Source organism: Gossypium arboreum, chromosome 8 (genome assembly GCF_025698485.1).
Source record: "Gossypium arboreum isolate Shixiya-1 chromosome 8, ASM2569848v2, whole genome shotgun sequence".
NCBI classification, from domain to species: domain Eukaryota; kingdom Viridiplantae; phylum Streptophyta; class Magnoliopsida; order Malvales; family Malvaceae; genus Gossypium; species Gossypium arboreum.
The window spans coordinates 3707329-3713307 of NC_069077.1; the positions used below are offsets into that span (position 1 = coordinate 3707329).

General features: G+C 34.8%; 1 long non-coding RNA gene across 1 annotated transcript; it reads left to right on the plus strand.

Moving 5' to 3' along the window:
- Window positions 1-513: 513 nt before the first annotated feature.
- LOC128279501 (uncharacterized) lies at window positions 514-1387 on the plus strand. Its single transcript, XR_008269699.1, has 2 exons — window positions 514-558; window positions 1181-1387. It is a non-coding gene; the product is annotated as an uncharacterized LOC128279501 (long non-coding RNA).
- The last annotated feature ends 4592 nt before the right edge of the window (window positions 1388-5979 follow it).

A 5979-nucleotide genomic window follows, 5' to 3' on the forward strand; every position in this document is an offset into this window, starting at 1 on the left:
ATGTAAGTTCAATTTTACTATTTCTTAGTAATTTTATGTTTTTGTGACTTTTACAATTAGGTCCAATCATCTAATTCATTAGTTTTTGATTTGGTGGGTGAAATTGGAAGTTACCCTGGCTGAGTAAGGGTAGTTTATGATGAATTATTATGAAATTGAAGTTCTAATTTCATATTAAGATTGTTTTATTAAGTCATTTTGATAGAAAATGGTATTTAGGACCTAATTGTGAGCAAAATTGTGAATTAGATGTTGGTGTTGAAATTCAGAATATCAAAGGCTGTGAAATAGTTTATAATGATAAAATAAAAGTGTTAATTTAGAAAAATTAGTTTAATTGATGGGTGAATTGAGTAGGGACTAAATTGTAAAACTGTAAATTTTGGGGTAAAAGTGCAATTTCAAATTTTGAACAGCATAAATTGTGAAGTGAAATAGAAATCAAATAAATGCTAATGGGTAGAAATATTTTATATTATAGATCAAGAATCCAAAGAAGAACGAGGAAAAGAAAAGTAAAGGACTAAAGTGTAAGGTTTAGTCACATTTTGTATCAAGGTAAGTTTACAGTAAATAAATGCAATATTCTTTTATTTTACATTATTATTGTCAATTTCAGCATTTATATATTTATGTTATGAAAATATTTAAAGTCGAATTTAAGGTGAAGTGACAGAGGAAAATCTGTTAGAAAGCCCCGGTTGAACCCTAGGAATGTTAGGATATTAGGGTTGACAGACGTAATGAAATGAGCCATGTAAGTCCATATTAGAAATATGGCTTTGGAGACAGGATTGAGCCATGTAAGTCCATATTATATATGGCATTGGAGACAGGAATAATTCATGTAAGTCCATGTCAAAGACATGGCATTGGCAGGATATTGATAGACAGGAACGGCCCTAGTATCCTTAGTATTCCGAGTGGTTCAACGGGTCAGGATACGAGTTAAATTACAGTGAATTAACAGCAAAGGAAAAGTAGATTATACTTATGAAAAGGAAAGGTCGGTAAGAAAGAAGGTAAGGAATAAAGAATAAGATAGAAATTGAGAAGTAAAGAAATTTATGATGTTAGATGATATTATGCATAATTATCCATTATGTTGAATGTTGTGATTTATTTGCTTGTAAGCTTACTAAGCCTAGTGCTTAATCTCTTTATTTTCTTCTTCTTATAGTACTTATCTAGTCACTCGGGGATCGAAGGAAATGTCGGAGGCCGATCACACTATCAAAGAAATAACTCGGTATAACTAGTCGTTTTGTTTTGGGTATGGCATGTATAGAAACTTAGCTACTTTTGGTATAATATGAATAATGAATGATGTGTAAATACTTGCTAGTGATTAGCTAAGAAAATAGCTGATGATATACATGTTTATTAATATGTATGATTGAATGATGATTATCACATGAAAATTATGAAAATGTGAAAGTAACCTAAAAACAGATTCAAGTAATGAAATGATGTAACTTTGAAAAATCACTAAAATTGTAAAAACATAGTTTGAAGATGAATAATATAAGAAATTAAAGCTTATTATGTATATTTTCTTATGGAATAAGCAAAACAGGTAAAAGTATTATATTTTATGATATATCTGAGTTTTAGTGAAACAGGGTCAGAGCGATTTCTGGATCCCCTGTTTCAACTTTGGAAATTCACCATAAATTGTACAAAACTAATTAGAAGGTATAATTTATATGGTTAGAATGCTTGTTGAATCTAGTTTTGATAGAAACAAACGACTTAGTCATATGAATTTTGTACAGGAAGAAAAATGGTTCGAAATAAGAAGAGGTCAGTGCAGTCGAGTTTTGAAACAGGGAAAAATTTAACTAATAAACTGTACTAATTGGCTAAGTCAAAAATTCTAGAAAAAAATTAGTAGATATATATATGAGTCTAGTTTCATGAAAAATTTACGGATCTTAATTTCGAGTTTTGAAACTCGAGAAATGAATTTTTAAGTAACCATGATGCAGAAAAACAGTTTATTCCGAAAATTAAAATAAGTGATTTAGAGTTGTTTAAAAGGTAAGATAAGTTTAGTAACACCTCAAGCTTGACTCCGGTGACGGTTTCGGGCGTGGGGGCGTTACATTTATTGGTATCAGAGCAGGTTTAGTCGGTTCTCGGAACAGCTAGTGTGAGAAAAAGTCTAGCTATACATGCCATACTTGTATTTTGATAGTGTGACGACTCCTGACGATTTTTAAATATTTTGTTTTATTGTAATGGATCCCGAGTGAGCTGGTGATGATGATGTAGAAAGTAATGCGCCTGCTCCCGTAGAAGGGGTAGCGCCATCTGAGAATAGGCCAGTAACAGTTAATCAGGGAGGAGTGACTCGAGAAGCTCTCTTCCAAGCTTTGAATGATTTGTTTGCCGAGTTCGTTCGTACGAATCCGCAGATTAGACCTCCACCCCCTCATGATTCTCAGGCTACCCATGTAGCTCAAGCTCCCCCAATCACAGGTACAGTGATAAGAGAAAAGCCACCAGTTGATAGAATCAGGAAACAAAGGGCAGAAGAGTTTCGAGCAACAAAAGATGATGATGCAGAAAGAGCAGAATTTTGGTTAGAAAATACTATCAGAGTCTTTGATGAGTTATCTTGTACACCCGAGGAATGTATGGAATGTGTAGTATCACTTCTTAGAGACTCAGCCTACTACTGGTGGAAGACACTTGTATCAGTTGTACCAAAGGAGAGGGTCACTTGGGATTTCTTTCAGGAGGAATTTCGTAAAAAGTACATCAGTCAGAGGTTTATTGACCAGAAGAGAAAGGAATTCCTGGAATTGAAACAAGGTAATATGACGGATCGATGAGATTCTGCTTAAATTATCGGCAACTTAACAAGGTAACAGTAAAGAACAAGTATCAATTGCCTAGAATTGATGATCTGTTTGATCAATTGAAGGGAGCTACTGTGTTTTTCAAGATAGATTTGAGATTCGGAAATTATCAGTTGTGAGTTAAAGAGTCAGATGTCTTGAAGACTGCTTTCCTGACTTGGTATGGTCATTATGAGTTCCTTGTGATGCCATTTGACTTGACTAATGCTCCTGCCATTTTCATGGACTTAATGAACCGAATTTTCAGACCGTACTTGGATAAGTTTGTAGTTTTGTTTATTGATGATATCTTGATTTATTCTCATGATGAGACTGAGCATGCAGAGCATTTGAGAACAGTTTTACAGATTCTGAAAGATAATCAGTTGTATGTCAAGTTCAGCAAAAGTGAGTTCTGGTTACGAGAAGTTGGTTTTCTTAGACATATTGTTTCAGGTGAAGGTATTAAGGTTGATCCGAGTAAGATTTCAGCCATTGTTGATTGGAAGCCTCCTAGAAATGTATCAAAAGTTAGAAGTTTTCTTGGTCTTGTCGGATATTATAGGCGATTTGTAGAGGGATTTTCCATGATAGCTACCCCGTTGACAAGATTGCTGCGAAAGGATGTTAAGTTTGAATGGACTGAGAAGTGTCAACAGAGTTTTGACAAGTTAAAAGCATTGTTGACTAAAGCTCCTGTTTTAGTGCAACTAGAACCGTAAGGAGTTTGTGATTCTGATGATGCGTCCATGAATGGACTTGGTTGTGTACTTATGCAGGAAGGGAAGGTAATTGCTTATGCCTCTAGACAACTAAAGCCACATGAGAAGAACTATCCGACACATGATTTAGAGCTAGCGCCATTGTTTTTTGTTGAAAATTTGGAGACATCATTTGTACGGTGAGAAGTGCCACATATTCACTGATCACAAAAGTTTGAAATATTTGATGACTCAAAAAGATTTGAATTTGAGGCAAAGAAGATGGTTAGAGTTGATTAAAGATTATGAGCTAGTGATCGATTATCACCCTGTAAGGCAAATGTTGTTCTTGATGCTTTGAGTAGGAAATCTTTATTTGCATTAAGAGCTTTGAACACTAGTCTAGCCTTATCAGATGATGGTTTTATCTTAGCTGAGTTGAGAGCTAAACCGATGTTTCTTGAAGAAATTTGTGAAGCTCAAAAAAAAAATGACAGTGAGTTGTTAACCAAAAGAGATCAGTGCGAGTCGGATGTAGAGTCAGATTTTCAGATCAGTTCTGACGGTTGTTTGATGTTCCGAGACAGGGTATGCATACCGAAGAATGATGAGCTTATTCGAAAGATTTTACAGAAGCACATAGTAGTTCTTTGTCTATTCATCCGTAGTATAAAGATGTATAATGATTTAAAAAAATGTCTTGGTGGGTAGGAATGAAAAGGACATTTCGAGTTTGTTTTAGATGTTTGATCTATCGGTGGTAAAGGCCGAACATCGGTACCTTCGAGTTTATTGCACTGTGCTAGTCCCCGAGTGGAAATGGGATCGAGTTACTATGGATTTTGTGACAGGATTGCTGTTACACCGAGAAAGAAAGATGCAGATAGGTTGTGATTGATAAGTTAACGAAGTCGGCTCATTTTATCCCGGTTCAGTATGGATTATTCACTTGACAAGTTGGCCGAGTTGTATATGTCGAGATAGTCAAACTACACAGGTACCATTATCGATCATTTCGATGAGATCCAAGATTTACTTCACGGTTTTGGAAGAAATTACGAAGGCTTTGGGCACAAAGTTGAGTTTTAGTACAGCTTTCCACCCTCAAACCGACGGTCAGTCAGAGAGAGTTATTCAGGTACTTGAAGATATGCTTAGATGTTGTGTATTAGAATTTCAAGGTAGTTGGGAAAATATTTACCATTAGTAGAGTTTGCCTACAATAATAGTTATCAGTCGAGTTTGAAGATGGCACCTTATGAAGCTTTGTATGGACGTAAATGTCGCACACCTTTATATTGGACAGAGCTTAAAGAAAGCCGGATTTACGAGGTTGATCTAGTTAAAAAAAGAAGAAAAGTGAAAGTTATCGAAATTGTTTAAAAGCGACTTGACATGTGCGTAAGTCATATGCAGATTTAAAAGAAAAGAGATCGAATATCAAGTTGGTGACAAAGTTTTTTTTTTTGAAAGTATCCCCGTGGAAGAAAGTTCTCAGATTTGGCAAGAAAGGCAAACTAAGTCCATGTTTTATTGGACCGTTTGAAGTGATTGAGAGAGTCGGACCATTAGCATATTGGTTAGCTTTCCCGATTGAGTTAGAGAAGATTCAAAATGTATTTCATGTGTCTATGCTACGTCGTTATCATTCAGATCTGTCACATGTGATTTCTTAGACAAAGGTTGAGATTCAACAGACATGACTTACGGTGAAGAACCGTAAAGATTCTAGCTCGAGAGGTAAAGCAATTAAGGAATAAAAGTATTGCACTTGTGAAAGTACTATGGAATAGACACGGGGTAGATGAGGCTACATGGGAACTCAAGAGGCTATGCGAAAATAGTACCAAAATCTCTTCACGGTAAGATTTTCGGACGAAAATCCCTAAAGGGGGAGAAATGTAACATCCCGAAATAGGGCCTAAATGGAACAAATGGTTGCGAAACCACAAATCCGAGGTAGAATGTAACGGCCTAATTTTCAAGTGGTGTCAAAATGGTGATTTTAGATCACTAAATCGGACAAATAAGATTGAACAAGATAGTAACTTAATATTTATGAGTCAAGTAAGAATTTAGAAGAATTTGTGAAATGGTGAAATTAGTGAATTAAAATAATTTATTAGGTCAGACGGGTCAAAAACGAGGTATCGAGACCTCGAATTTGAAAATCGAGCTATAAATATTTTTATAAATATTTATGAAGTGTCATTGAGTTAGTATTAAAGTTTCGTTAGAAAATTTTGATGTTTGGATAGCTAATTAATTAAAAAGGACTAAACTGAAAATAACTCAAAATTTATTAAATTGTGAGTAAATAGCTTAAGTATTTAAAAAGATGGATTTAAAGAGCAATTAGACCCAAAGGTTAATGGCTGGACGGTTTGGGTATGAAATAAGCAAGAAAACAATGTGAACAAGGGACAAAATTGGAA